Genomic DNA, 19,569 nt, shown 5'->3' on the forward strand with positions numbered 1-19,569 from the left:
AATTGCGCATATGTATTTTATATATATATATCATTGCACATGTGTTTTACATATATATATATATATATATATATACCGTACAGATAATTCGCTTACCACTTGCGATGGTATTTTAATAATACCATCCCTATATTTATATATATATACTCATACACACACACACACATTTGTGTGTGTATGTATGTGCACACACACACACACACACACACACATTTAAAACTGAAAGGCTTGACACCAGTATATTCCTGGTACATATTGTGTTGATGGAAAAGGACTTCAAAAAAGAAATGTAGAGTGAAGCTTATCACAAGTTGACTGTGGAATTATGTGGAAAGAAGAAGAAATGGATAAAAGCATTCTAATTTTCTTGGCCATCATCAACAGCATCAATCCCCCCCCCCCGCTGCCGCCCACTAAAAAAAAAAAAAAACTAACTTCTTACTCATCTCTTCTACACAAACCAGATGCTGTCCTCTTAGCCATCTACTACATTACTACAGCATTAACCCTAACCCTAGACATCACATGCAAATGCCTGGCTTTTGAAAGGCCTGTCAGCTCATAGTTACCTTGCACCCTAGAACTACCTTTGAAGCTACCCCATTTCCACAGTTCCCAGGTTGGGAGTTTCTCTGCTAAGATGCGGCTTAAGGCAGATTTGGCTGCTATTTTCTCACAGGTCAATCAACCACATAAAAGCTACTTCACTGGTTCACAATAGAATGAAGAACAGAACATAATAGTCTAGTATTAAGACAACGTAATTGATATTTAATCATTATCATCATCACCATTTAACATCTGTTTTTCCATGCTGGTATGGGTTGGGCTGTTTGATAGGAGCTGACAAGCCAGAGACCTGTGTCAAACTCCTACTGCCAGCTTTGGCATGGTTTTTATGGCTGGATGCTCTTTCTAATGCCAACCACCTCAGAGAGGGTACTGGGTGCTTTTTACATAGCATCAGCACCTGATAATTTCATCTCTCTCTCTTAATTTGTTTAATAATTTGGTAGCAAAATTAAGTCAACTTCCATTATTTTGTACATTTATATATATTTATTTGTTTGTTTATCTTAAATATCAATGTGAATATCAAGGAATAAATTATAATATGCAAAAAAGGAAAACAAATCAAAATAAGCAAAAATTATAATTAAATGAATTATAGAATAAAACTATAGGAATTTTTGTTAAAAGAAATAAAAACAAAATTTAAAAATTCCATCTCATTTCACAAAATAATTTTTAGATTATCAAAAAAAAACAAAAAAACTATGTAAACAATATTATTGTTTTTGATGGCTTTTGTGTAATGGAAACTGAATCAAAATGCCAAACGTTTAACATTTTAGTTGATGATGATGGGACAGATGAGGATAATGAAGAGAGGGGTGGTCATGACGAGAGAATGATGACGACGATTTTGCTGTTGGATAGTGAAGAGAATGATGAGAGAATGATGACAATGTTGGTTATGTTGCTGATGACAACAATGATGATGGTGAGAGAACAATGATGATGTTGGTTTTGATACTGATGACAACAATGACAGGTGTGGCTGTGTGGTAAGTAGCTTTGCCAATCACATGGTTCTGGGTTCAGTCCCACTGTGTGACACCTTGGGCAAGTGTCTTCTACTATAGCCTCGGGCCAACCAAAGCCTTGAGTGGATTTGGTAAACAGAAACTGAAAGAAGCCCGTCGTATATATGTATATATATATATGTATATATGTGTGTGTATATGTTTGTGCGTCTGTGTTTGTCCCTCCCTCCCCCAACATCGCTTGACAACCGATGCAGGTGTGTTTATGTCCCCGTAACTTAGCAGTTCAGCAAAAGAGACCGATAGAATAAGTACTAGGCTTACAAAGAATAAGTCCTGGGGTTGACTTGCTTGACTAAAGGTGATGCTCCAGCATGGCCACAGTCAAATGACTGAAACAAGTAAAAGAATAAAAAGGACGAAGAGGATGATGATGATGTGTTGTCAGTAATATCATCATTGTTGTTCAGCTCAAGGTCAGCAATGATCATGGAAAGTTGGTCAGATCCATGGCCAATGGTGTTCCGACCATGGATATTTCTCAGCTCCACACAAATAGATATACATACTTAAATGCACTACGGCCGTGACCATCCCATCTAATTTTTAGACAAATTACGTCAAGGACAACATATTTTCAAAACACTAGACTGTGATTTCAGGGAGATTTGGCTACCATTTCTATGAAGTCAAACACTCCATCACACTTCCATGCATTTAGTTTGAAGATGATGATGATGACAATGATGACAATGATGGTAAGTAGAATGATGAAGAGGAAGAGAAGGAAGAAATAAAGGATAAGGGAAAGTTTGTATCAATGTCAACGATGATGATTACAAGAGTAATGATAATAATAATATATAATGAAATTATTGTATCCAGTGCTCAGATGCACCACAACTTATCAAAAGTGTGTATAAAGCATATGCAGTAATTTACAAATGTCTGGAAAGTGAATAGTGTATGAGTCAGATACATGCTTGCGTGTGTATGGAGGGGAGAAAATCAGGTGTAGTGTTGGCGAATCTCAGGAAGCATGGAAGTTTTTAAGGATGCAGTGCTCCGACAAATAACAACTGATGCCAGCAGTTTGTTCCATACTTCAGCAACTCTTAGCATGAACAAATGTTTCCGAAAGTCATGGGAGCTGTGCTGTTTTCTGACTTTGTAAATATGTCCACAAGTATTGTTGTTAACACGTTTTGGCTGATATACCCTCCAACCTTCTTCAGGTGCCTTGGGGGAAATTTCAAACCTGGGTTCTCTTTCCTAAGGTATATTTTTCAATGTTATTATTATTATTAATATTATTGTTCAGGTCACTGCTTGGAATCAAACTCAGAATCTTGGGTTTAGTATCCCTCGCTCTTAACCACCATGCCATAACGCCTTATGCCCATTACGCCATATGCCCATGGGTATATGGTGTAATGGCATAGTGGTTAAGAGCGCAGGCTACTAATCCCAAGATTCTGAGTTTGATTCCAAGCAGTGACCTGAACAATAATATTAATAATAATAATAATAATAATAACATCGAAAAATATACCATAGGAATGAGAACCCAGGTTTAAAATTTTCCCAAGACACCTGATGAAGGCTGGAGAGTATATCAGCTGAAACATGTTAACAACAAACAAGATGAGGACAAATATCTGTTGAATGTAAATAATGAACACGATATCATTTCTGCACCCACCCTATTCACCAAATTTAGAACTTGCAGACTACCATCTCTTCCCCAAGATAAAAATGTAGCTCAAAGGTTGCTGTTTTAACACCATTATCAAAATCCAGAGTAAATCGCAGAAGGTCCGCAACTTGCTTACTGAAAACAACTTCCGGGCTGGATCCAAAAAATGGCAGGAATGCTGGGACTGGTATTGCTACACAAGGTGATAATTTAGAAGGAGATGATGCTAAAACTTAAGGAAATAAGTTATTTTTTTATCAAACATAACTAGTCGTGGAATGTTCTGAAACCACCTTGTACGACCATAAAATAGTTATCTATTTCTGAAAAATTCGATAGATCCTCAGAAATATGATAAGGAATTAAAGCAAAAGGAGAACAAAGATAAAATATTAGATTGTCTGGGATTCTGGTCCATACATTATTCAGTGAGGATTAATACTCAGTCAAATTTCTAAAGTACTTAAGCTATGTCTAAATTAATTTTGAAAATGGCAAAGAATTTGGGAAGATTTAATGAAATCTTATAATTCTATCATTACTTAAGCACAATGTTTTCATGACCATATTTCTAAAGCATACTTATTCATGTATCTAAATTAATTTTGAAAATAACCAAAACCTTGGAACGATTTAATGAAAGAACCTTTTCATTATTGTAGCTGGTGATTTGGGAGTATAACTCAACAAAAGACTCTTACATAAAATTCTGATGGATGGTTTTAATCTAAAAATGACTCTAGGGTTATCTGGCCTTTTTAACTATTTAACAAAAAGTTAAAATAATAGAATAAAAAAATGATGCAATTACACAGGGCAATTAACAAAGCTAGTTAAAATTAAACAAGTTATGCTAATTAAATTGTCTGTATAGTAATGAGCAATCTAGATTAATGATAAAGTTTTGACATGAATCCCTGAAGGCATTTTGCTTTTGTCAGTATTATCACTGCTGCCATTTTCTTCATTTCTTTCGACAGAATATAATAAAAGAAAGTTAACTTTACATCACTACTGCTGTTCCCAGCATTATCAGTAACCTGATTGCCATTAGTGTTACCATTCTTGTCACTCGTCCTCCTATAAAATTATTAGAAATTACTAAAAAAAAAAAAAATGCCAAAAACTGGTAGGAAACTTCTGAAAACTACACCTGTTAACTGTATGATGTAATCTGCAACATGATTGGTTTCTGATGAAGTTGCTAACCAATCAAGAAGAGGGTTACATTTGTAGGCTGATATATTAGTGATTGTAGTTGTTTTTTTGCTACATCATCGAATTTAATATCTTACTATAAGGCATTACTTTCAGGGCTAAACCAAGGGTTTTGTGTTAAAGACTAGAAACAGTTGCAGATGGGTTGATAAAGAAATGGTTAAAGAACATCAAAATACAAATCAGAATCAGAATCTTGAAATACCTGGCTGTGATCTCTAATAAGCAAAGAACATATTCAATGATATAATTTGGTACACCGGAAAACTACCCATTGAAATGTAGACTATGGGGTACATTTCAATTTGAAGGCTAATGAGTGAGGAAGACTGGCTACTGAACAGACAGAGTAAAACGAGCCATTATAGGATTAGAAAGAGAAGTTTGGAAAAGGGAAGTCTAGGTGGGGGTGGGGAAACATAATCTAATTTCACAAAATAATTTTTAGATTACTAGTTTTGAAACCTTTTCACTAAATAACAATACACTTCTACTAATATAGCTTTAGTATAATGAAAATGGTAAAACAAAATGTCAAATTTTTAACATTTTAGTTTATCGAAATTCAGATGGTAATGAGAATTGGGAAGAAGCGGTAGTGGAGAAGAAAATGCCAAATTTTTAATACTTTCATTTCTAAAAACAACAACACCAGACTACAACAATAGGAAAAACAGGATGATCAAAGAAGATAAAAGCATAAACAGAAGAGGAATCCAAGGAAATGAAGACAATGGTGAGAATGAGGAAGAGGAGAAGGAATTGGTATTGCATGAATAATTAATTGATCAGAAGAACTGAAGGTGAAGACATAACACAAGAGCTGTGAATTTGAAGACAACTTTAAATCATAAGACATAACATTAAACAGAAGAGAGCAGGAATTGGTTAAAAGATGGACAAGTTTATAAAAGACAAACAGAATCTTTGATCATGGATGAGAAAGCAGCTGGAAATAAATATTGTATTGCCACAGCAAAAGTAAAAATTGCCAAAAGTTAACAAAATAGCCAAATTCTAGCAGAGTAAATAAATGAAAGCGTTATACATTTAGAACTAATAAACTCACTCACTATATTGAGGAAACTTTTGTACAAATGATATGCTTCTGGTTGATCTGAATATGGAAAATGTAGAAACACCCACAAGAATTGGCAACATATAGATCTAAGGATGTGGAGTATTAGCAAAGAGTGAAATGTTGTACTTCACTGAGTCACTTTACATTCCAGAGCTGTTGTACGTGTTGCGTAGTTTCTGTGTTTCATAAATTTCACAGTCCAAAGCATAGAAATAAATAAGCTTTTATCTTTTACTTGTTTCAGTTATTAGACTGTGGCCATGCTGGGGCACTGCCATGAAGAATTTTTAGTCGCAGCTATCAACCCCCATACTTACTCTGTCAGTCTTTTTTGCCGAACCGCTAAGTTACAGGGATGTAAACACACCAATACCAGTTGCCAAGCAGTGGTGGGGGACAAACACAAAGATGCACACACACACACACACACACACACACATATACATATGGTGTGATTCTTTCAGTTTCCATCTACTAAACTTACTCCCAAGGCTTTGGTTGGCCTGAGGTCATAGTAGAAGACACTAGCCTCAAGGTTCCACAAAGTGGGACTGAACCCTGAACCATGTGGTTGGGAAGCAAGTTTCTTACCACACAATCATAAATAGATAAATAACCTGAAGGCTATTGTAACAGAAGCAATGTAACCCAGAACAGACAGACATCATCATCATCATTTAACGTATATGTTCCATGCTGGCATGGAACAGCACAACATCTGGTTTCAAATGAAATAAGGATCTTGTATATGCTGTATAGGGAGTTGGAAATCTTCAATGAAAAGAGACAATTTTCATGCAATTTACAAGATTCTTTTTGATTCCCCTAAAAACTGTCTTTGGCATGGATTTATCAGGTTTCATTTGCAAAGGATCAAATAAATAAATTTTCAGAAAAAAACATTCCCCTTCTTTCCTTTGCCCCCACCTACAAAAAAAGGGGGCAATTTTTCCACTGACATATTGTATATATTGCAAACTTGTAATGAGTTGTGGTTGTTTATTTTCTTTTGTTTTGTTTTTTTATAGAAAAATGTTAGCTTTTAGTATCAAGATTTATTCTAAATATTCCTGTTTTTTTTTTCTTTTTGATAAAGGAATTTTATAAACATTTGAATCAAAATAAAATGAAAGTGAAAAAAAGTTGAAATTCAGATTGTTTTGATTTTTATCTTTTTTTTTATAAATTTTAATCTTATTTCAGTGAATTATTATTGTTGGTTTGTTTAATTCTGTTTTTCAACTTTGTGTCTTTCAGTAACCAAGAGTTACAACTAGTACTGTTGACAGTGTTTGGGACCTCTTAACAAAACCTCTGTAACTCTGACCCACTTACTGGAATCTTAGTTAATTTTGGATAAAATTATGTACATTAAAATTTACATTATTTACATTTGATGGATATTTGTCCTCATCTTGTTCGTTGATAACAACGTTTTGGCTGATATAAGAAAGCTGGTGGGTATATCAACCGAAACATTGTATTAACAACAAACAAGATGAGGACAAATATCCGTCGAATGTAAATAATGAAAATAACTACTGAATTATTCCTCCAATTGTGTTCACTTGTTGTGGAACTTTATAGCCCAGGTCCAACCTCAATATTATGCGTGAGACAGAATAAAATCTACTGTAAAATGTTTGCTTGATATGTTGTTATATCACTCATACGCAACGTCACATGACATACCCACCTAAATAACAGCACAACTGAAGGAAGTGCCTCATTATGGCACAATTCAAAGGCTGAAACTAATGAAAGAAATAAAAACTGGAATGGAACTCTTCCCTTATCTGTGGTTGCTCTCTTTGAATGACACTAAAATGTTGCCAAACTTTAAAAATAAAATAATTTACAGAAAATCCATAATAAACAGTCACATACTTTAAATAAAAGTAAACGAAATAACAAATGAAGTAAAAGTTAGATTTAATTGCTGCCAAATGGTTGCAGCTATTTGCGTTTAGGTGTGGGCTACAATAAAATAAAATGCAATGCTAAAGATAATAATAACAACGATGATGACTTTGATGATGATAATAATAATGAATGTTAAATAATGATGATGGTTATATACACCCAAAAATGCTTTCGATTCTTTTTTTTTCCTGTTTATGTATGATTTCGTATATTGGCAGAAATCTACCATTTTTGACAGAGAACGGTGCAGTCGATTGCATCAAATCAAGCAAATGACAAGAAATCCATATTTCCTTTTCATCAGGGAAGAATAAACAGATAAAAGAGACAGCCCCATCACTACCATCTGTATGTCATGCTAGGGAGTGGGGGAATCTTCCATAGTCCTGGGCAGACCAAAGCCCTGTGAGTGAACTTGATAGATGGGAACTGAAAGAAGCTTATCATAAAAGTGCCTGTGTGGTATCATGTAAAATCACCCAGCACACACTCTTGGAGTGGTTGGCATTAGGAAGGGCATCCAGCCACAGAAACCATGCAAAATCAGACTGGAGTCTGGTGCGGCTCCTCAACTCTTGTTAAACCATCCAACCCATTCCAGAACAGACAATAGTTGTTAGATCTCTTTTACTTGTTTCAGTCATTTGACTGCGGCTATGCTGGAGCACCGTCTTTAGTCAAGCAAGTCGCCCCCAGGACTTATTCTTTGTAAGCCTAGTACTTATTCTATCCGTCTCTTTTGCCAAACTGCTAAGTTACGGGGACGCAAACACACCAGCATCGGTTGTCAAGCGATGTTGGGGGGGATAAACACAGACACACAAACACACACACATGTACATATATACGATGGGCTTCCTTCAGTTTCTGTCTACCAAATCCATTTATAAGGATTTGGTCGGTCCGAGGCTATACTAGGAGACACTTGCCCAAGGTGCCACGCAGTGGGACTGAACCCGGAACCCTGTGGTTGGTAAGCAAGCTACTTACCGCACAGTCACTCCTGTGTCTATGATCACAGATGATGATGATTTTTATATATATATATATAAGTACTGTTGTTGCTGTGAAAAATCATGACCAACCATTATGCAGTGCAGTTTGTGTCTGAAGAATAATGGTAAATCTAACTTAGTTTGGAAACAAGTGTTGGCAACATGAAGAGCATCTGGCCATAGAAAATCTACTTCAATAAAGTTCACGTGACCAAGCATGGAAAAATGGAGGTTAAGATCGTGATGATGATGATATACATGTATATATATGTATGTTTACAGTGTGTCTGTAAAGTTTTCTTCACTCGTCTCTGACTGGAGTATTGATTAGATGTGTGCAGGGCAACAAATGGAAGCTACGTTGAACTGTGCTAATCTGTACATAAACTTTATTAGTTGGTCTCTTTGCTCATCATGGATGTCAAATGTGTAATGTTGCAAGTTGAATCAATAAAGTTCTGAAATTCCACCGTGACTTTACAAACACACTGTATGTACGTGTGTGTGTGGTGTGTGTGTGTGTGTGTGTGTGTGTGTGTGTAAGTGTGTGTGTGGGCACGGCTGTGTGGTTTGGGAGCTTGCTCCTTAATTATGGCTGAGGGTCTAATCCCATTGTGTGACACTAAAGGTGTCATACATGCTGATTAAAGCCTTGCAAGTGAATTTGGTAGATGGAAAGCATAAGAAGTCCATTGTATGTATGTATGTATGTGTGTGTGTGTGTGTGTGTGTATATATATATATATGATGGGGGTGGGGTATATTGCTTTGGCTTGGCATCATGTGCTGGTTGTATCTGAGTCATCATCACCATCATCATTTAACGTCCGCTTTCCATGCTAGCATGGGTTGGACGATTTGACTGAGGACTGGTGAACCAGATGGATGCACCAGGCTCCAATCTTGATCTGAAAGAGTTTCTACAGCTGGATGCCCTTCCTAACGCCAACCACTCCGAGAGTGTAGTGTTGCCAACATACAAATAATATTGCTCATTTCCAATATTCCATGAAAAAAAAAAACTATCTAACCATGGGGAAATATTACCTTGATTAGAAGCAAGCAAGGGTTGACAACAGGTAAAACATCCAGCCCTAGAAAATCTGTTTCAACAAATTCCATCTGATCCATGTAAGCATGGAAAAATGGACATCACACCAGTTACGATAACGATGACGACATATATGAGAATACAGGTCTATTGTGAATGGAATATTTTTATAGGCATCACTCATTCTCTCTCTCTCATATACGTGTGTGTGTGCATGCGTGCGTGCACATGTGTCTGTGTAAATACATAACTCGAGAACTTATTAACCAGAACTTCGATACATTAATGTCTCGCAGTATCAATACACTAATACATTAAACTGGTCAACAGACTCTCACACTATGTATTTAACTAATTCTATTTGTTATATTATATTAATATATTAATATCTCTAATGGCTTGTGAGGGCAGCATTGTGAAGAAACAGTAGTTTGGTCCAATGCTTCTGTATGCTAAGAAGAGATTGGCTGGGTGTTTTGCTTCATAATAGCCATCGTCCAAGTAAGGAGAGGGTGTGTCTACTCTGTTGGATAATTAATAGCAGGAGAATGAGTATCAGAAGAATCAACTGTGCTAACCAATGCTTCAAGTTGTTATCAGTGTCAGCTTTTTGAAAGAATACCGAAGAGTTTGCAACATCAGCAAAAGGCAGTGGTGAGAGTTGGATTATGTGAGTTTCATTGTCAATGGAGACTGTTCCTCAGACATGGCTATAGGAAAATGGTGATGCCAGTGTATATATTGGTGCATATTTTTATTTTGGAATAAAAACAATTTTACATTAAATTGAGGAATTACTCAATATATTTGGTAGAGTATAAATTTATTATTCTTCAACAAGAATAGTAAAGCTAGTGATTTCGGAGTTTTAGTCAGCTAAGCCATTATCAGACTATATATATATATATATATATATATATATATATATATAGTCACACACATGTATATATTTTCCACAATTAATAATGAAGAATAAAATCTCAAATAAACCAAAATACACACACAAACCCACCCAAATATACACACCTTAACACAAACTGTAACATACACTCATACACAAGCACACATTTTGTATTTTCTTCTTTGAAAGTGGTTCAACCAAAACAAACTGCTTTTTTTAGTTCTCAATGTAAGATGTGAGAGTTTTATATTCTTTTATTATTTAGAACTTAGCACAACGTTTGTTTCAATAAATGTCTGACCAACATAAGACTTGTTGTTTGAAATGAACTTTGAGCCAATCTACAGCTGCTAAATGCTAAGGTTAAAAATGCATTAAAAGTTGTTTTTTTTACATTCATATATTTTTTTTCTGTGATTAAAACAAATTCAACTTTTTAACATAAGAGGAAATATTTTCTGTTCTATGTTTTCTTGTGTGTGAAAAGAAAAATACAGCAATGTTTTCACAGAATAAATGCTTTTGTATTACAGTTTAATTGAAAATATATTGTTGTACATAAAGTGGAGGCACATGGCCTAGTGGTTAGAGCAGCGGACTCGCAATCGAGGGTTCGAATCTCAGACCGGGCGATGTGTGTGTTTATGAGCGAAACACCTAAGCTCCACGCAGCTCCAGCAGAAGGTAATGGTGAAACTTCTGCTGACTCTTTCACTACAACTTTCTCTCACTCTTTCCTCCTGCATCTTGCAGCTCACCTGCGACGGACCGGCGTCCCGTCTAGGTGGGGAACCTATACGCCAAGGAAACCGGGAAACCAGCCCTTATGAGCCAGGTGTGGCCCGAGAAGGAACAAACATATTCATAAAGTAAGTTTGACATATATAAAAGAATTGAGAAGGAAAGAAGGAAGAAAAATATGGATCATATTTTACTTCAAGTCTTTTGAATAGAAAAGGGTTTTTAGAGCATTTTTGTAAGAGTTGCAGCTAAAAGAAGATCCCTAGTAGAAGAAACGGGTGGGCCATATTTAACCAACCAGCATCCAGTTTATGCTGATCTTCAGCTTTTCAGTTTTGGCTAATTTTTTCCATATTTAAAACCACATGCAGATAAAGAATATGTAGGGATGTCACTATAAAGGATTGGATTGTCAGATAAATTTGTTTCATTCAAATGTTATTTGAATTAATATGAAAAATATTTTTATCTTAGTGCTTTTTGGTTTTTGTGGCTCTATTCTTCTGAAACTTCTGCATATCATTTTTGAAATTTGAATAAATCTTACCTCATCCTAGATGTATAATAATGGAATGCTTAAAAGACAAAAAAACAGGCATTTTTTGACACTTGTTCCTCTTTGCTTTCAATTAAGGTTCCAGGGTGACTTCATTCTAATACATTAAATTAAGCAATTTATTGAGTGTGTGTCTTTCCTGAAGCTTAAATCATTCAGCACCTGTTAAACTTATTTGAACACTGTTTGAACTGTTCAAATGAGATCAAACTACCAGCCTGATCAACTGACTGACATGGGTTATTTGATAACAGTAAACGTAATATATTATATTGTTTGTAACACCACTTTTACGTAACATTCGTATGTTTTTCAGTTATATGAAATCTACTTTTAAAACCTTTGTTAAACAAAATCCAGGATTGTTATCCCATATATTGATATCTAGGTTCCGTAGCTCCTTGAGAAATGGGTGCTGGGTGTAGAGAAGGATATCTCTTCTGAAAGAACTTAGCAGAAACAGCATTCAAACTTCAGGAGGAGAAAATTCAGCCTCACAAACTCTTTTCACTCAGGTCGGCCTGTTCAGTTTAATGAAGATCAATTGAACTAGTTCGTCCATGAGGATCCTCACCACTCCACTCTGTTAGGAAATTGGCCCTGGCAATGGGATGCTCTCAAGATGCTGTTGCCTGTCACTTTTACTCAATGAGTTCAGTCTGGAGACTCAGTGCATGGGCGCCACATGTTCTGCTCCTCTGTCACCATTAGTTTGCTTACACAACATAAAGCTACTCGTGGGCATAAACTGAGATTTCTTTACCACACCATCACCAATGATGAAAATGGTGCTTTTACATCAATATGAAGCAGAGGAAGGAATGGCTAAGTGCCAAAAAGCCTTGAGCCAAGCCAGAGCTGCATCCATACCACAAGAAAACGACCTCATGAAACTGAGAAGGGCTGATTCAATACAAAATGCAGATTTACATTCAGGAAATGCATCTTTGTAAGACAGAGGAAGATTTGGCTATTATTTCTAGTAAATTGAATGACCATATGAATGGCTTACTTTTTTTATATTCTTTTTTTCTTACCTTTTTTTTTTTTTATTCTTTTGCAATTTTAATTCTGATCAGCTTTTTAATGACGCAACCATCTGCTACCACCTTACCAATTCTACTGAATCTTTCTTCCAAGTTTTGATATGTTTTCTTTTTAAAAAACATGAATAGCTAAATAGTGCAAACAGCAATGACCTTAACTTTATAGAATTATCAGAAAATTAAAAAAAAGAGAAACATATACAAAAATATAAAATGCTAATTACCTTTTGTTTTTCTGTTTATGTTTTGTTTTTGAGCGTTTTGTTTGATTTTTTTATAACAAAAACAAAAAAGTATTTCTTACCTGCAAAAAGAAAGAAAAACAATTTCATTAGGGAAAATATATAAATTTAAGAATGATTTTTATCAACAATTATTCTGTAGAAAAGAATTACTAACAGTCATTTCTACTTTCCTACAACAACCAATTTTCATTCTTTTATGTTTACTTTGGGTTATCTTGCATCTCTATTTCAATGAGTATGAAAAAATCTGTTTCCCTGATGAGGTCATCACAAGACTGAAACATGTCTGGAGTTATCTCCCATATTTACAGAATAAAAAAAAAAAAAACAGGCATTAGTCAATTACTAATTCTGTTTTGTTTTTTTGTCCCATCAATTATTATTATTTATGTATTTTAAAAAACTTTAATGCTCCAGACATTATGTTAACATTAACTCAACTATTGTTCATTCTACACCAAAGATAGTTTAGATAGATGTATCACTCACGAGAGCATTGGATTACAAGAAAATAGTCCGTAGTTCACATCCTGTTACTGATAATACATTAGGTCAATTAAATATGTAAATACTAAGGAAGCTATTGCTACTAAGATGACAATTTCTTACTAACCTCATTTCAGAGAGCCGTGTTACTATTACCTTGCTCTGATATTATGTGAGTCATAAATGAGTGTCCTTTCCGTTTTCAATGTTTTTTTGAAAAACCTGTCTACTATAGGCTTGAGCTGACCAAAGCCTTATGAATGGATTTGGTAGATGGAGACTGAAAGAAGCTTGTCATATATATATATATATATATATATATATATATATATTTATGTGTCTGTGTTTGTCTCCACCACAATCGCTTGACAACCAATGTTGGTGTGTTTATATCCCTGTAACTTGGCAGTTCGGCAAAAGAGACTGATAAAATAAGTACTAGGCTTACAAGGAATAAGTCCTGGGGTTGATCTGTTTTACTAAAGGTAGTGTTCCAGCATGGCCGCAGTCAAATGACATACCCAGGCCTATTTCCCACAAGAACCACACCAGGCATTCCGTTCGTTTCCCAGCTCAAGGGTGGGGGGTGGGGGCGTTCTATGCTCAGGTCAACACATAGAAAACCTACCTGAACAAATTCCCTCTAACTCATGCAAGCATGGAAAAATAGACGTTAAAAGGATGATGGTGATGAAAACTGGTTCTGAAAGAACTAAAATTGCTACCAAACTATTGCCCCCTCCTCCCTGGCCCTCTCTGTATGAAGCAACCTGCATTGAATGACAACAACACCAATAACAACTATATTAAAAGATATATTCGAAAACAAGTAGAAGCAGTTGAAACAAACAGTGTTGGATGAAATGCTATTCCAATGTGACTGTTAGGCAAAACATACTTGTAGTGGTGGTGGTGGTGGTGAAGGTGAAAGTAGTAGTGGTTGTGGTGGTAGTAGTAGTAGGTGGCAGTAGTAGTGGTGGTAGTAGAGGTTGTGGTGGTAGTGGTGGTAGTAGTAGTAATAGTGGTGGTGGTAGTGGTAGTAGTAGTAGCATAGGTGGTGGTGTTGGTAGTGCTGGTGGCAGTAACAGTAGTGGTTGTTGAAGTAGTGGTGGTGAAGTTGGAAGTAGCAGTGGTGGTGGTGGTAGTAGTAGGAGGTGGCAGAAGCCGTAGTGGTGGTGGTAGTAATAACAACAACAGCCTGTATTGGAATGTTTTGGTCTCCATGATTTAAAAAGAATTCTAAGAAACAAGTCTAATGCTTCCGGTTGTCTTGTCCTGTGATCTTAGGTCAGCCCTGGTCAAGGATTCCCATGTCAGGCTGAGAGTTGTTTCAATGACTTGGTATGTATGAGACAGAGATCTATTGTTCCTCTGACACCATAAACACTGTGACAAGCTGAGAAGAGTCACATGGGGTGTAATGTGAGTGTTTGGATGTGTAGTAGTCTCTTGTTTTTGGTCTTCTGTCATGGGGTTGTTTTGCTCCTTTTCAGCCCCGGCCTAGCAGACCTCCTCCACAACATCATTGTTTTAACCCTTTCGATACCAACTTGGCTGAAACTGCCTCTGTAGTACAAATGTCTTATTTTCATAAGTTTTGAATTAAAATCTCCCACCAAACCTTAGTCACAATTTATGTTCCTGAATGATAACTAAGTTATTTTACTAAATTCTTTGTTATATTTAAAATTAATTGAAAGAAACTCAGAGCATCTCAAAATAAATACAGTAATGAAAGGGTTAACATCCACTTTCCCATGCTTGCATGGGTCAGATGGAGTTTGGGGCAGATTTTCAATGTTGGATGCCCTTCCTTTCACCAACCCTCACCTGTCTCCAAGGAAAGTATTTCTCTGTGACCAGACATGGTTTTGCAGAATAACACTACTTGTGAGACACACATACACACACAAGCGATTGCCTTTCAGTTTCTTTCTACCAAATCCACTCGCAAGGCTTTAGTAGAAGAGACTTGCTCAAGGTGCCACGCAGTGAGACAGAACCTGAAACTATGAAGTTGGGAAGCAAACTTCTCCATCACCCAACCATTGTCTGTGTGTCCATGATAAAAATAAAGTTCCAGCTGAAGGAGGGGGACAGCCATTGGATATAACTAAAAAAAAAAGGATGAAACCTGTTGGAGGGGTGATGATCCTGAAATGGAGATGAGGTCAAATACAGGTCAGTCAGAACAGTAGGTGGGGCCTCACATTAGTGAAGCGGGGGTCAATGCACTGAAAGCTGTCAAGAGGAGGTCTCCAAAAGGGTGCAGATTCTCTCCTGATGACCCTCAAACCAACTGACATCCAGTGTGTGGAGTCTTTGACTGATTGCATCTGCACTAGCAAGCTGATACCAAGTTGCTCTAAACTGGATGAACTAAGAAACCCCTAGTAGTAGTAGTAGTAGTAGTAGTAGTAGCAGCAGCAGTGGAGATGCAATGGCCCAGTGGTTAGAGCAGCGGGCTTGCGGTCGGAGGATTGCGATTTCAATCCCCAGACCAGGCGTTGTGTGTGTTTATTGAGCGAAAACACCTAAAAGTCCATGAGGCTCTGGCAGGGGCTGGTGGCGACCCCTGTTGTACTCTTTCCCTCCAACTTTCTCTCACTCTTTCTTCCTGTTTCTTGTTCCCGACTTCCTACGCAACTGCTGAGCCTGGATGTGCATTCATCCATCCGTTGATGCTCTCGGTGTCGGGGGTTGACCTGCTTTCTCTTCTGCGGGTCTTACGAATAGCAAAGGACCACGTTTCGGACTTCTCCCACTACAGAGGTACGATCTTGTGAGCTCTGGGATGAAGATAAAATCAGAGTAAAAGACCCACTGACCATCCCTGGATCAGTTGCTCTTTTCTGTCTCAAATCGATGGTTGTTATGGCTAATATTAATTCTTTTAATGTTCAAAGCCTGCATTCACATGAACAGAGAAAACTGTTACGACTGGAGACATAAATAAGAATAAGTTTAGTCGGCTGATCTTTATCACCATCTTAAGTATGGAGTTTATGCAAAGACACTGCTTTGACTAAAGATACAAGTGAGCGTGAGGTTATTTGGGTGATCTTAAGTTAACTTCAGAGTTGATGCCAGTACATATAATATCACCGAGCAATCAGCTTCGTTTCTTTCCTTTTATTATTGTCGTTTGCTTTTATTAACTGAAAGCTTTTAACAGTGAATTAACAAACTCGCAGTATAAAAATGAATGAGAGAGAAAATTTAAGATTTCAGAAGTTAATAAAAATGCCAATGGCACAAGAATTAATCCAACCCAAGTAACAAAATTAATAAACAGGTTGCTTAAAATAAATCTTTTCTTCTTTTACATTTTATGAGATGGAACAAACTTTCCCAATGTTATTGGTTTAACCTAGTTTGTTAAATAACAGGTTTGAAGCAGTGACTAAAAAAAGTGGTTGAGCAGTTTTTCATAGATCAGACTCTGCTTTCAATTTAACCAATATTTCATGATCTCTATTTTACAGAATCATAATGGGCAACACAATAAAGTAACACATAGGATTAGCCAGGATTTGAACCAAGGATTAGGGGTCCTGGTTATTTAAGTTATTTAACTATATCCACCATTAGTCATCTAATTTACCTTTTATTTTTCACTCGTTACAGTCATTGGACTGAGGCCATGCTGGAGTATTGCCTTGAAGAGTTCAGTTGAACAAACCTAGCTCAGAATATTTTTTTTGTTTTTACCTCTGGATCTTATTCTATTGGTCTTTTCTTTTCTAATTATAAAGTTACGAGGATATAAATAAAGGAACACAAGGTGTCAAACAAGCAGCGGGGACAAATACACACACATTTACATATATATATACACACCACACACGTGTGCATGCACACACACATGATGGATTTCAATGCAGTTTATATCCATATAATTCCTTATCAATTGTTGAGCAGGTTTAAACCCATTTGTCCATCTCTGTTCAATCCTCTCATGCCCACTTCATGAGAAACACTGACTAAGACTCATACACGAGTTCATTCATGAATTTGTTCATTCTGTGTTTGAGCCTTGTGAGTGGATTCGGTTGACAGAAACTAAAAGAAGCCTGGCATATATGCTAACATGTATTAAATGAATCTTCCCTTTCATGTTTCACCAGTTATAACCCTCATCTTTTCCTTTGTGAGGTCCAGCATTCTCAGGTCAGCCTTCACTACTTTTTCTCATGCTTAGTTCTGTCTTAAGCCATGGGCACAATGGGCAGTTACCTAGGGGCCCAAGTATGATCTATGTATGCCATGGATTGCTGTCAATACATACTACGGGGCCTTGTGCAATAATTTTCTGAGGGGCTGCAAGGGTCTGGGACCCAATTCTGATCTATGCATGCTATGACTTTCTGTCAATAAATAAATATTATAGGGAGCAGCTCAACGATTTTCCTTGGGGCCTCATGAGTCTAGGGTCCAATTCTGATCTATGTATGCTATGCCTTTCTGTCAATAAATAATTACAACAGGGCCCAGTGCATTGAGCTATGGCCAAATTCTGATCTCTATATGCTGTAGCTTGCTATCAATAAATAAATGCCATAGGGCCCAGTGCATCGATTTGCCTGGGGGTTTCTAATGCTCCTAAGATAGTTCTCCTCATGTCTTCCTTGCACATATTCTTCCACAATCCATTGTCACCTAATTATCATTGTTCATATGCATCACATGACAATACAGATGAAGTCTTCTCTCTTGCAAATTTGTAGCTGATTTCTCTGCTGCCCATTTTTTTTTCTCTCGGCTCATCTGTTTTATCATTTATTCTTATTGAAATTACACATCCAGTGAAGCACGTCCACCTCATTTCTTTCCAGTCTTTGCACATTCTCTGCATTTCGTGCTCTTAGATACCACTGAACACACACTGTAAAGTGGTTGGTATCAGCAAAAGTATCCAGTTGTAGACAACATGAAACCATGCTAAAGTGATTTAGGGGTGGGGTCATCAAAGCCCTATTGGCTCACTGACCCTGTCAAACTGTCCCGACCTTTGCCAGCATGGAAAACAAATGCTAAATAATGATGATACATATGAATGTGTATGTCTGAGAAAATGCACAAACTTGTGAGATAGTACTGACAAAAAATAGCTACAAAACAACGCCCACACACAAACATATTCCAAAACATGTTTAAAATGCTTATATATGCATTTATAACACACACACATCGTATATATGTATATATGTATATATATAGATTTACAGTAATATATATTCATATAATGAATCAACCCTCACATCTGTTCTTAGGCTATTTTCCAAATTTGTAACTCTTTAAGGCACGTATTAACAGCAATTTTAATTACCTCCCTTAGCTAAATGTTTTCCCAGGAAAACATTAGCAAAGCAATAATTTGTAATTGACTTGTATTCACTTGTATGTATGTGTGCATATATATACACACACGCACTCACACACACACTATTTCTTTATTACACACGCACTCACACACACACACACAACCGTGCTTGCCCACACACAACCACATGTAAACATCACACAGATGCATACGAAACGCCCTCATTTATCACATCACTGGTGCATCCTCCGCTCCTCCAAGCATCATTACAGATGGACATTTCAAAACATTTTACTCAGTTGGTGCCATAGATATAACATCGACTACACCAGCACCACCATCACCCACCTCCACTCACACAACTACAAAAAAAACCCCCAACAAAACAAAACAAACACACACCAAATATATACCTGCCCTTCCTCACCAAATTACTCTGCTCCACCCCCAAAATTTCAAGAAAACGAAACAAGGTACAAAATCTAAAGAATTAACTTAAGGATATTTTTTTCTTCTTTTTTTCCTGAAGTTTTGGTAAATAATCATCCGAGTAATTCAAGTGAAACGGAGCTTTTTATGTTTAAGTGTGTCTGAAATCTGGGATTACCATTAACGTCCCTCAATAGCTATTTACAACAACATCTTGGCATCAATGCAGTTTTCTACATCTGCTACCTCATTTCATAACATTCCGTCATCACCATCATCAGCATCATGATCGTGATCATCGTCACCATCATCATAATCCCATCATCATCAT

General features: G+C 36.5%; 1 protein-coding gene across 37 annotated transcripts in view; it reads right to left on the reverse strand.

The window, feature by feature from the left end:
• Nucleotides 1-19,569, reverse strand: part of LOC115218249 (neuroblast differentiation-associated protein AHNAK) — a 500,913-nt gene that overhangs the window by 247,580 nt on the left and 233,764 nt on the right. The gene's annotated exons all lie outside the window — the stretch shown is intronic.

The sequence above is a fragment of the Octopus sinensis genome, linkage group LG13, assembly GCF_006345805.1.
Source record: "Octopus sinensis linkage group LG13, ASM634580v1, whole genome shotgun sequence".
Taxonomy (NCBI): Eukaryota; Metazoa; Mollusca; class Cephalopoda; order Octopoda; family Octopodidae; genus Octopus; species Octopus sinensis.